Source organism: Perca fluviatilis, chromosome 23, assembly GCF_010015445.1.
Source record: "Perca fluviatilis chromosome 23, GENO_Pfluv_1.0, whole genome shotgun sequence".
Taxonomy (NCBI): Eukaryota; Metazoa; Chordata; class Actinopteri; order Perciformes; family Percidae; genus Perca; species Perca fluviatilis.
Genome location: NC_053134.1, coordinates 24,149,458 through 24,162,521, shown reverse-complemented (window position 1 = coordinate 24,162,521; position 13,064 = coordinate 24,149,458). Strand labels below are relative to the sequence as shown.

General features: G+C 43.2%; 1 long non-coding RNA gene across 1 annotated transcript in view; it reads left to right on the top strand.

Annotated features, from left to right (window-relative positions):
• The window catches only part of LOC120553435, an 84,394-nt gene that overhangs the window by 39,604 nt on the left and 31,726 nt on the right, over positions 1–13,064 (top strand). The window contains exon 3 of the long non-coding RNA XR_005638165.1: positions 13,058–13,064. This exon is cut by the window's right edge and continues 80 nt beyond it. This is a non-coding gene — a long non-coding RNA (uncharacterized LOC120553435). The remainder of the gene's footprint in view (positions 1–13,057) is intronic.

Here is a 13,064-nt window from a genome sequence, read left to right as displayed (position 1 = left end):
TTTAAATGTGCGTGTGTGTGTGTGTGTGTGTGTGTGTGTGTGTGTGTGTTACAATTGTAACAATTGAGGACAGCCAATTACTTCATGTCCTATGGTCCTGTGATAAGGTCCAGGACTTTTGGACCGGGGATACATGATAACCTATGTCCGATTGCAGGGACCCAGGTTCCATTCAGCCCAAGGTGATTTGTTCTGGTTAGAATGGTCCATCCTAGGTGCATAAGAAGCTGGGTCCAGACTAGTTTAATGACAGCCACACAGATTATTTTAAGAGGATGGAAGAATGAAGGGGGTGCCGTCTATCCAGGAGTGGTCTTGTGAGATGGCTAGGGTGGCGGCGTTTTTGAAAAATAATGTCATATACGCGGTTTGTCAGATCGGATGTCTACACTAGGAAATGGGGAAAGTACCTGATCTTTCTGGAGGGCTCCTAAGAAGCTTTGTGCTGGGGAGAGACATGTACGATGGGCTTATGATGGTGTTGTCATTTATTTATGTTTATTTTCTACTTTGGTACTCTTTAGTTGAATTGGTCTTGAATATTGTAGTTACTGTGTCATCTTTTCTTGATTTTTGTCTGGATGGGTGATGATGTCGGTGGTTGTTCATGTTGCAAGTGTGTGTGTGTGTGTGTGTGTGTGTGTGTGTGTGTGTGTGTTCCCTCGCCTGGCCTCAGATCTAATATCTCCCTCTGCCTCATCGCTATGATTCATCCAGTCAACCATTTACACATGTACGTAAGCACCTCACCGGCTTACTTAGAACCCTTTGTGGTCTGTGAGTCATGTTCCTCTTTTCATTCATGATGGCAAAAGGCAAAACCATAGCGCTACTCTGATGTCTAAAGCAGCGAGGAGCGGAGATTTATTAAAAAAAAAAAAAAAAAAAGAGGAGAAGATTGGGAAACCCATGGATAACATCGCCCATGGAGTTTGTATTCCCACTGCATGCAGGGTAAAAAAACACAGCCGTGAGTACTGGTGACGAGGTTGTTTTGTCTGCCTGCTGGCTTTTTTTTTCCAGGCGGTTATTTAAAGATCAAAGTGTCTTCTCTGCTGCCGGAGAGTGTTTTTCTGCCCCGTGTCCAGCTGGTGTGACTGGGAGAGATTCCAGGTCAAAGTGCGCACGTGTTTGGAGGAAGCATCCTCGTAGATTGCTAAAGCAGCCGTTTTCACTAGAACTCTTCTCATGTGTCTATTAATGATCTCAAGAGTCCCATCGTTCACCGTACACCGTTCGGAGGTACAGTATTTAGCATTTTAATTGGCCTAATTAACCCCCTGAGGAAGTTTATTCCACTTATTAGCAACATTGTCCTGCAGAGGAGCTCGTGCAGTTCATAGTATAATGCTGTTACATTTTTTAATAAGCTGCAGCATCAAAGCCGCTGCCATTATAAAGGGGATTTTTCTCAGTTGTTGTGGTTAGAGAAGCTCTGCTTCATGTACTGCGTCTGCAGTTTGAGAGTGAGAAATTGAAACTGTTGTTCTTACTATAATTTCTTACGTACGGAGGAGGATTAGTGCCACATGCGAAAAATTTATTTAAGTTCTGAGTTTAAAGTCAGCATTCTGAGAAAGAAGTCAGAATTCTGAGTTTAAACGCAGTTCAAAGTCAGAGTTCATACTTCGTTCTCAGAATGCTGACTTTATTCTCTTATTCTCAGAATTCTGACTTTAAACTCAAATACATTTTTCACATTGGCTCTACTCCTCTTCCGTACTTATGCTCTTGTACCAAGTAAGCGCATAAATTCGGTACTGCCTGAAAGTGAAAGAGCATAGCTTTTGCAAACATTTAAACTTTTTTAAGCTCAAAAAGATTTGGTGGCAGTTTAGCAGAGGTGCAGTGGGGCTGTAGCGCCCCCCCCCATATTGCAGCTCAATTACAAAACAGTGATGTCATTTCCTTTCCTTGTTAAATAGAGCAAAAACAAACATTCATATTTGAGGATCGAAACATATAGACCACATGTGTCAAACTCAAGGCCCGCGGGCCAAATCCGGCCCCCTTGCAAGTTTTGATCCGGCCCGCATATCAATTTAGATTCACAATAGATTTTGGCCCGCCTAGTTGTGCGCAGAAACCAAAAAGACGGGAAACTGTTTTCAAACTGTAATTACGTGACACTCAGAGCAGAATTTGGCAGATTTGCTGACTTTGAGACTCAGAAATTGCCACAGAAACAGAGAGTTATCATATTCAGGCTGTGAAACAGGTTGCTGCAAAAAATAAGGAGCATTTATTTTTAGGGCTAATGTGTCGCCATAACTGTAAGTGAGAAAGCTTTAGGAGACATGCAATGATACAGTCAAATATGTTTGACTTCGATTACATAAAAGCCTGTCAATAAACTCTACATGTCTGGCCCCTGATGTGATTCTTATTTCCAAGTGTGGCCCTTAGTGAAGTTGAGTTTGACACCGCTGATATAGACCATCAACGAAAGGATCAAAAGGATTTTATTCCAAATTACGACAAAGTTGACAGGCTTGACTCTTGATTAAACTATGGACTACTGGAGTTGTACTCGACTACTTTAGAAATGGATCAGATAAATCCAAACAAATTTTTTATTTCAGCTTGATTTAAAGTTTGTTTTCCCTTGAAAGGTGATCAGCTTACTGATAAAGAAATAAATACAAATAGTCCTCACTTTGTAGACTTCTAAACCATTTCTGGCTCCCAGTCTTATTTATAGGCCCTAAAACGTGTCCGGACCAGCACACAGAACGCTATCAAGTTGTGACGTGCATTTTAGTAAGGCATACATTTTTTGATCGTGTTTTCACAAGTTACAGACATAGAAATACTTTTAAACCAATTGATAGTTTCTATTGGTAATAATATATTAAGTCCATTTGAGAACCTAATGGCGAGAAATTGCTGGGACGTTGCTGGGTTAGGGTCTGCAGAGTCTCACATTGCCAGATCTTTATCTCCACAGCGCTGCGGCAGAGGGTCTGGCTAGTCCACACAGCATTCTGAGATGGGAGAAAAACATGCTCTGGTTTATTGGCTTTTCTTTAAACCAATCACAATATTCTTGGGCGGAGCTAGGCGCCAGACGGAACAATGGAGCCTCTGCAAAATAGCCTCAGGAAGGAACTTGTTTTGGTGGAACATGTGTACGTTCAAAGGTTGTTTTAGTCGTGCAACAAAAAAAATTCAAATTGGACTCCTAAATCCCCCAGTTTTAAAAGCCAACACCAAGAAGGTGATGGGCATTCGGCTGAGCACTGCGAGCTGCCGGTCGTTTCGGCGGACATTAGGGTTAAGTTTAGGCTCACAAAATGTGAGCGTTGGGTGGCCACAAAAGTTAGGCTTAAGCACCAAAACCACTAGTTAAGTTTAGGAATGGTTTGGATTAAGACATTACCAAGGAACACGCATTTCGAAGCAAACTCCGGCTTGAAAGTCCTGTGTGTTAACGCCCACCGATCCACCGCGCCCTCCTTCCTACGTGGCCAGCTGCGTTCTCATACAGCGGCAGTTAATGTGGTGCATACAGCAAATAAAACGTGGAACGCTTACTGGTTACAGTGCTTTAACTTTTCGTAGCTTTTTGAAACAAAGAATTGTTCCTGAGAAGAGGCTGAACATTGCCAAGCAGCCGTAAGAGAACTACTCTAATGAGTGTCAGAGTTCATGTGTGGTGCTATGACTCAGCTGTTGGCTGGGCTGTGTGTCAACGTGGTAGCAGATCAACTGCCTCTACCCTTGGGGTTTTCATCTGGGCGTTGCAACGTCATACTCAGCAATGTCTTCATTCATTACAGCTTTCACTCCTGCCCACAGAATACACATGAAAACACTCACGCACCGACACCCGTGTCATTGTGAAAATGTCAGACCTTGTAGAGAGGCCAAAAATAGACAGGGACTGTATGACAACTTACCGCAATTAGTATTAAAGTGTGGTGCAACAGTTTAATGAAAACATTCTTCAGCTTTTGCTTCATCTGGATTCTTAACTTGCACATTTAGTCAAGAAAATCTTCTTCGGTAGGGGCTTTTATTTTTCTGGTTCAAAAATGACTCATTAAACTTTGATTCAAGACTAGGGATTATTGTCATAGTCAATTAATCTGTTGATTATTTTCTAAATGAATCGTTTAGTTGTCCGGTCTATAAAATGGTGAAAAATGGTGATCAGTGTTTCCCAAAGCCCGAGATGATGTCCTCAGCAAGGTTATTATAGTTCAGTTAGTTAGTTTTTATTTTCTATTTTGTTTTTTCAAATTCAGTTTAGTTTTAATTTAAAGATTATTTTTTGGGGGCATTTTAGCCTTTATTTTGACAGAACAGATGAAGACATGAATGGGGAGAGAGAGGGGGGAATGACCTGCAGCAAAGGGCCGCAGGTCGGAGTCAATGACTATGCTATCTGGGCGCCCGTTTTAATTAGTTTCTAAAGCGGGTTTTAGTTAGTTTTTATTAGTTTTAGTGTAAGTTTTAGTCTTTTTTTGTAATATGGATTATTTGTCAGGGGCAAGATTCAAAAAGGTCAGAAAAAGTATTGTGTAATTATAACTCAACAAAAACATAAACATTTTTCAAATGTACTTTCAAATTCATAGGATAATTCCCTTTTAATAAATTATCCACATATTGTCCCGCCTTGCTTTTTGGTACCGCCATGATGCCAGGCGAATTTCGTTTCCATGTTCAGTGCGACAATGCCTCCCGTTTAATGTTGCGTTCACACCGGCTGCCTTAATGTGCTTCGCGTCGGTAACTCGTGTGAGTTTGAGCGCTCAAATTAATCGGAGTCTGATGTCATTTTATGTCGACACTGATGCCATACCAACATACTGTTTTCCCGGTTTTTAAAGCAACACCAAAGATTCTTTTGTACCTTTTTAAAATAATGTTTCCAAAATCGTTTCAGTGGTTCATCAACTCGTAACCGGGTGAACGGCACTTCTGCATTCGCTTTGCGGCCCACTATCGGCTATAACCGCACTAGGTAAGTTTGCCAGATCGGGTAGCGGATCTGTAGTTCGAATGAGAACGGTAATGGACAATTCTGCTTCCAACCTGTAGGGGGACCGAAGAGGAAAAGTGCTTTGGTGTTGCTTTAAGAGCGGAGCGAAGTAAAATCAAACTACAATGTCGGGCGATATTGATACAGCTTGACGACGGCGTTAGTCCAGCCTGTGGCGCTGATTGGATCGATAGCTTTTTTTATTTATTTTTTTTGAACCTTTATTTATTTACTGCTCCATGTCACAATGCCACACAAATCAGTGGAGTGGGCAGATTCAAGGGTCTGGACCCAGGCAAGGGAAATACAGAAAACAGATGAGTTTCTGAGGGGGGATTATTTTTTAATCTCTGTGTGTGTGTGTGTGTGTGTGTGTGTGTGTGTGTCACATACCAAACCATTCTCTCGTTCAAACAAATACCTATAAAGGGGAAAAGGCGAAGACATCAGGTAAATGCTAGTGTGTTTGTTTGATAGAAGGAAAGAGATCTGCGCGTGTGTGTGTGTATGTGTATGTGTGTGTGTGTGTGTGTGCGTGTGCGTAGGGCAGTCGGTGGTTCGGGCCGATGCCAGGAAGCACATTCTTTGGCAGCACACAGAGCTGCTGTCAGACGCCACTCAGGAACACGATGTACGGCACATTGGATGCAGTAAAACCAGCGCCCTGAGACACACACACACACACAGAGACACACACACACACACACACACACACACGCACGCACACGCAGACGCTGCTGAGGTAGTTGGCAGAAAAAGAGCTTTGTCATAGCGCTGCAGATACATCATTAAGGGAAACAGTGGTTCCTTATTTGGCATTGGCGGTGATTGACGTTTCCCTTCCAGCCAGCGGGATGCTGACCTTTCCCTCCTGGCTGCGGCCATGTTAACACTGTGTTTGCTACATAGCATTGATGCTTTAGAGTCCCCCGAGCTGTGACAGTTCCCATCAGCCAGTGATACGCTCTCTCTCCTGGCTTTTGGGGGTCCTCGTCTGTCAAACCCGGTGGATAAATGTCTCGGAGTCCAAGGGCAACGTGAACAACACTAGCACTGTGCGGCTGTGTCTCCAGGGCTGTGTGCTCCCTGCTGGCCTGGCTTCCCTTCGCGGTCTGTCAGTCCCACTGGGCACGTTCGTCCCTGCGGTGTAGGAAACCAGCAGCCAGTGGTGGGCAGATGATCGACTAAAATCCAAGCTGTCAATACCCCACTGAGAGATTTATACTGGGGAGACGCTGAGGCTGAAATTAAGCTCCTTAGAATTCAAAAGTTATTCCTATTTTTTAGGGATTGACAGATACTGGTTTTTCAAGGCTGCAACCAGAGGCCTGTACTACAAATCCAGATCAACGTGGCCTGGATTTATTTCAGTTACCCGGCTTCACCTAACCTAACCACCGCGGTCCCGCATAAGCTGTGTCACGACAGTGGTTAACAACTAGTTCAGTCAACCCAGGGTTTCCCAATCTAGCGGCGCGATCGTTCACATAAAAGAGGCGGTGTTTGCACCATATGACCAATCACAAACCTCTACCAGAGCTGCATATTTTACTTAAGAAGAACAAACTATAATTCTACATAAATATGAAGAACACAGGCACGGTTCAACAGGCAAAATGCAATTCAGTCGCTGCTTCGTAAAACAGGAAGGAAAGCGGGCAAAAAAAATAGCGGACGCTGTAGATGCGTAAATCATAATGCTTATTAATATCACTTCCCCATCAGTCCGGTACAAGCTCTGACCATAATTACACTGGTGCGTTCCATAAACTGCCGTTGCTTTAGCCTATGATATCAGTTGCAGCCCAGGCAGTGGTAAGCGATCGAGAGAGCAAATAAAAAATCTAAAAACATAATTCAAACCGATGTGCGCATTGCGGCGCACGGCTCAAGAAGCCGACAAATAGCCGATATGTAATTCCCTCTGCTGAAAATCTATATCTTTCATAAAAATACCCATCAGGGAATGTTAACGGGGTTGTCGGTCTCTAAATGTTTTAACTTTTATGAGTGCATCTCTCTCTCTCTCTCTCTCTCTCTCTCTCTCTCTCTCTCTCTCTCTCTCTCTCTCTCTCTCTCTCTCTCTCTCTCTCTCTCTCTTGCGCACCAAGCTCCGTTATCAATCGAGTATTGATTGGTCAGTAGGCGGTGCTTTTACACCGGTTGATCTCTAATCTCCAACATAACCTGCTCCCGACCAGGTTAGGTGTTCAGCATAAGTTACCACGGCGATTTCACCCGGTAACCAGTGATCCACCGTCGTGATACGCATGGGTTGAACTTGAAGTTACCTCGTTAACGCCAAATCTTGCTTCGTAGTACAGGCCTCTGTACTACTTGGTGAGTGGCTCTCCGAGTCAGATACGGTGCAAAAATCCCTCTTCAGCGTCTGTAGGGAACGCCGCGGGCAGAGCAGCAGCTCCGCAGCGCTGTAAGATGACGTTAAGAGCGACAACTATAGCGAGTAGTACGAAAGACTGAAATGCCGCGTAAGAAGGTTGGTTGGGGTGGTGGGTGGGTCAAACAACACAGGACTTTCACCCAGGAGACCGGGGATCGTGTCCCGTTTTTGTCCAGTGTGTCACTGAAACGTACATTTTATAACCCCACCCACCATCTGTTCCTAACGCTCATGTGCCGCATGTCAGTCAGTACGTCCCGTTCCACAGCGTCAAAAGTGACGCCAAGAGTCTGGAAGCTAAAGGAGACTTATAGCGTGAAAAACAAACGCCAAAGGCACATGACCAGGTGTCCGTATTTTACGCCATGGGAGAGTGATAATGTGTCGAAGGCCGATTTCGATTATTAGTAGTTAATGAAACCGATAACCGATATTTGGAACCAATATGCATTTACAATGAAAATGAATCTTTAAGTCAAAATTAGGATTTTGGAATGTTAAAAACTCCAACACAAAACTTTGTTTAAATGCATTAAGCAGGTATTTAATGAATTATAAACATTGAACATAATAAACAGTAAAAGATAGTCATAGTGTTGTAGGCGGGACATGAAGTCAGACTCAGTGGGGAGTAAAACCGGAGCAGAGGGACAGACACAGAGCTGTAGCCGAGCCAAGGTAGCATGTATCGGTTATCAGGCAAATAAAACGCAGATACACATCATCTGCAAACTGCCATAAAATCTATCCCTACTATTTGGAGTACGTGTACCGCTGTGTGTGACCACCATCTGTATATCTAATCAACTTACAGACTTATTTTCATTGAAATTTGGATTTTTAATCAGGTTTTGGGCCCAAAATTGCTGTTTTGTTTGGGCTAGGGTCGGGCTTGGACAGAAACTGTGCATGTTCATGTAGGGTAGGAACCTGTTTTTTTGGCCCCGATCATAGCTGTAGAGGGAACTGCAGTTTGTATGCACCCAGATAGAAGACACATATGGGCCACTTTTGGCACTAAACAGCTGAGTCATTGGCAATGGCAAATGCTGTGTGGGCCAGATGTGGCCCACTCGTTACCAGCCACGCCCGACTTGGTTTACGGCAACTGTTGTGTGGGCCAGACCTGGCCCATATGTAAGGAGCCGGCCCCGACCTGTCGTGTGGGCCAGAAATGATTTAAAAAAAATAAAAAATTCTCAGCTAGTGTAGCTTTAACCCCAGCTGCCAGTGGTAGACTGTACATTTACTGGTATAACTGTGAAACAAGGTGTTGCAGATGAAGAGTGGCTTAAAACACAGTAATCCTGCTGCTTCGTCCACAAGGAGACGATGTGTCTGCAGCTGCAGAGCTGAACTTGGTAAAAAAGAATTAAATCCATCGCCATGTTGTCACTTAATACGTCCAGACAGTGTATTGAATGAATGTGTGCAGAGTCTAAGTCTAAGTATAAGTCTAAGTCTGTGAACCAGGCTGTATCAGTGTGTTGGACTCATGTGAAGCACAGCAGCTGTCAGTAATGAAATATGTGAATGTACTGTAAGGTATCATATGCACATTATGCAACACAAGGGAAGAACCATAGACTGTATATAAAGAGAGGACGTAGCATCCGAGATGTCACCCATTGGTTTGTGGACTGCGTTTTGAAGCCAGGAGTTTGCATTTTGGCCGTCACTGTCTTGATATTTTGGAGCCAGAAGTGACCATATTTGGACAAAAAGGGCAGAGCTGGGGACAATGGAGCATCAAAGCCAGTGTTGTGTATGGTTTTAATGGCACTGTGCTAAGCTAAACGCTAAAAGAGAGATTTTCAACCCTGAAGCGAGTCATCCAGGGGAGATTTACTGGCGGCAGTACACAGAGCTGGTTAAAAAACGTCTCTTAAGTTACCCGCTAACGCTACCGCTAGCTAGCTAGCTTGGTTGGGAGAATGCTGAACAAGACATATTTAGACAACTAAAGTCCTCCAATTAACTTTTGATGAAGTGAAAACACAGTAAGGGGGTTAAAGTGTAAGACGAAAACTCAGACAACACCCAAAAAAAGGCTCAGGTCTGTTTTAATGTACACAGTGCCATGGTTAGCATTGGTAAACCTCTATCACGATTGACAGGTCAGAGGTAGCCACGCCCCTAAAGCACACCCCCTGCTTTATTACCAATTTTAAAATAAATGGGACCATAATTTAAAGGTGCCCTGCCATACTGTTTTTACTTGCATTTTTTTTAAATATGTTAGGTCCATATGTGTTTGTGTTATGTCGTGAATGTGAAAATGAACTGCTACCTCCTCTGTCAGCTCTAGCCACTTAAAAGAAATAAGCAGAGAAATCAGGCCAATTACAAAAGCTGGTCAGTCTGACATCATATTGCCTGAGCTCATTACTATTCATGAGCTCGCCCAGTTGTGCTGAGTAAAGGATTCTGACAGCCAGGCTCTCAGGCTAGCTGTTAGCCAATCAGTTTCAAACAGCTTAGCTTGTTGAATATTAATAAGCACTGGCAGAAATCGAGCTGAGTCTTCCTGTAGGCTTTCTATAACACGCTAGAATGGCTTGAAACAAGGTAACCAAGGTGTTTTTTTTCCACAAAAAATGTTACGGAGTCCATGGTAGAACTTCAGACATTACCACAAAGTCATGCTGTATTGAAGAAGACTTAAAACTAGCGATTGGGGACATGCACTGGTTAGGAAAATGTTGACTGGGGTAATAAATCAAGTGAGAAGTAGGCTCATTTCCCACTGTCTCACTTCTTTTTGGAGCCAGTGGAGTCGCCCCCTGCTGGAAATTAAATAGAATGCAGGTTTAAGGCACTACTGCATTGGCTTCACTTTTCAGGCCCTGAAATTACCGCTTGGATGGAACGGGATCGTTTGAAAAGCAGATTGTGAGCAAGGGGGTGCGGAGAGGCCAGAAAAGATGAGCTGGACATGTTTGTTGTGCCAAATATATCCACACATAAAGGCACATAAAGACACATGTCCTGTGCTAATTCTTGTGCTGTCCCTGTCCTTGTGATTAGCTTTGTGTGTCTGCAGGACTGAAGCAAATCTGTTAGTTCATCACTGATCCAGGACCAGATGTCTATCTACCTGAGCATGCAGGAGAGAGATGTGACTTGATATGATCAGATGTGACTTTCAGGGTCATTTCTCCTGATTCATATTGCATATAGCATAGGTGGCTCAGTAGGTAGCACTTGTGCCTCACAGCAAGTTGGCAATGAAGAGTTGGCTCCCCGGTCCGGTCCGGGCCTTTCTGTGTGGAGTTTACATGTTCTCCCCGTTAGACCTGGGCAATATATCAATATTATATCGATATCGTGATATCAGACTAGATATCGTCTTAGATTTTGGATATCGTAATATCGGAATATGGCATAAGTGTTATCCTTGTCCAGGTTTTAAAGGCTGCGTTACGGTAAAGTGATGTCATTTTCTGAACTTACCAGACTGTTGTAACTGTTCTATTATTTGCCTTTACCCACTTAGTCATTATATCCATATTACTGATGATTATTTATTAAAACTCTCATTGTGTAAATATTTTGTGAAAGCACCAATAGTCAACACTAGAATATTGTTGCGGTACCGATATCGAGGTATTTGGTCAAAAATATCGTGATATTTGATTTTCTCCATATCGTCCAGCCCTACTCCCCGTGTTTTTTCCTCCGGGTGCTGTGGTTTCCTCCCTCCATAAAAACATGCATATTAGGTAACAAAGGACTACAGTTGGAAATGAGTCCTTTGGCTAACATTGGCGCATTTACGGAGATGTTGATTAATGTGCATTGTCCTAACGAAATAAATCTTCAAAAAATATCGCATATTTCTGCAATTTCAGAGAATCCGCCTTTAAGATGTGTTTATTTAAAGACCTCAAATTTTGCTCATTTTCAGGTTCATGATTGTATTTAGAGGTTGTACAAGAAAATTTTGACATGGTTTAATTTTCAGAAAGCACCATATTTTTGTTGTACTGCACATTGCTGCAGCTCCTCTTTTCACCCTGTGTGTTGAGCTCTCTGTTTTAGCTACAGAGTGAGGCATCTCACTTCTGTTCCATCTTTGTTGGGAGTCGCACATGCTCAGTACCTAGGTAAGGACTACTAGCCAGTCAGAAGCAGAGTATGAGGGCGTGTCCTGACAGTACCTAGGTAAGGACTACTAGCCAGTCAGAAGCAGAGTATGAGGGCGTGTCCTGACAGTACCTAGGTAAGGACTACTAGCCAGTCAGAAGCAGAGTATGAGGGCGTCCCTGACAGTACCTAGGTAAGGACTACTAGCCAGTCAGAAGCAGAGTATGAGGGCGTGTCCTGACAGTACCTAGGTAAGGACTACGTAGCCGCAAAAAAAAAAGAAGGGAGGGCCGGACGAAAAAAAAAAAAAAAAGGCTCTTAAATATTTTTTCCCCCCCAAAAAAAAAAAAAAAAAAACCCCCACCCGAAAAAAAGAAAAAAAAAAAAAAACTTGGCAGCAAGCTAGTATGATCCAAAACAAACCCGCTTCAGCTGTCCGTCCTAAATGAATGAAATCTGGCGTACAAGCACCTCAACATTTGTACTTACGTACAGTAATTGAGTAAATGTACTTAGTTACGTTACACCACTGATGTTTTGTGAAAGTGCTGCAAAAAACAAATGGGTTCCTCCCCTTGTGAACAATGATATCTTGTGTCTGCATAGTTGACATTTTGCTTCCATCAACTGTCCAAAATACAATAAAAGTTCCATCTCTGGCAAGCAGGGAAATTGCCTAATAAATGTCATGGCAATATGCACATTATTGTTCTATTTATTTTGCAAAAGCGGAACCTTTCGGCCTGATTGTGACATACCTGTGTCCAAGTGACATCGCTATCTTCGGGCCCCACCTCTGGCTGAGAAGAAAAGGAAAGAAATGAGATGAAAAGAAAGCACAAGACTGAAAAATAGTTTTAAGTTTGAAATGATCAAACACATTCTCAGTATACAATCGACTGGAAATAGATCCTAATATCCTTGTGTGTGTGTGTGTGTGTGTGTGTGTGTGCGGCGCGTGTGTGTGTGTGTGTGTGTCCCTGTCCCTTCAGGCTGATTGAAGTTCACCATCAAGAACACACTGTGCTCTGAGTAATGCGTAAACTCCTCTCATATCCATCTTCAGCATGCATTTATCCTAAACATCTAGCACATCAGTTCCTTTTATGAGCAACATAAACAGCAGCAGTGAGAAGGTTAAAGGTCCGAACTGATCATCACGTTCCCGTAAACGGAGACGCATCTGGTAAGAAAGAAGCACTGTGGGGGCTGGAGATGTGAGGAGACATACAGATGAATAACTCTGTTCATGTGTTTAGCCGTGTGTGCGTGTGGGTGTGCGTATGCATGCGTATGCGTGCGTGTGCATGCGTGCGTGTGTCTAATTCAGGGTTTCATGTCTCACATTGTGTGTGTGTGTGTGTGTGTGTGTCTGTGTGTTTATTTATGGTGAACGGCGTTTTACGTAACGTCTTTTTATTTTTTTCCTCTGGGACTGTGAGGCTGGCTGGCTGTTGATCAGCAAGGACAGGCAGTGAAGAGATGCTGTCCATCTCACAGGGACTTCTTATGTAACTCTCTCTCTTTTCTTTTTCTCTCTCTCTCTCTCTCTCTCTCTCTCTCTCTCTGTCTCTTACACACAGGCTTCAC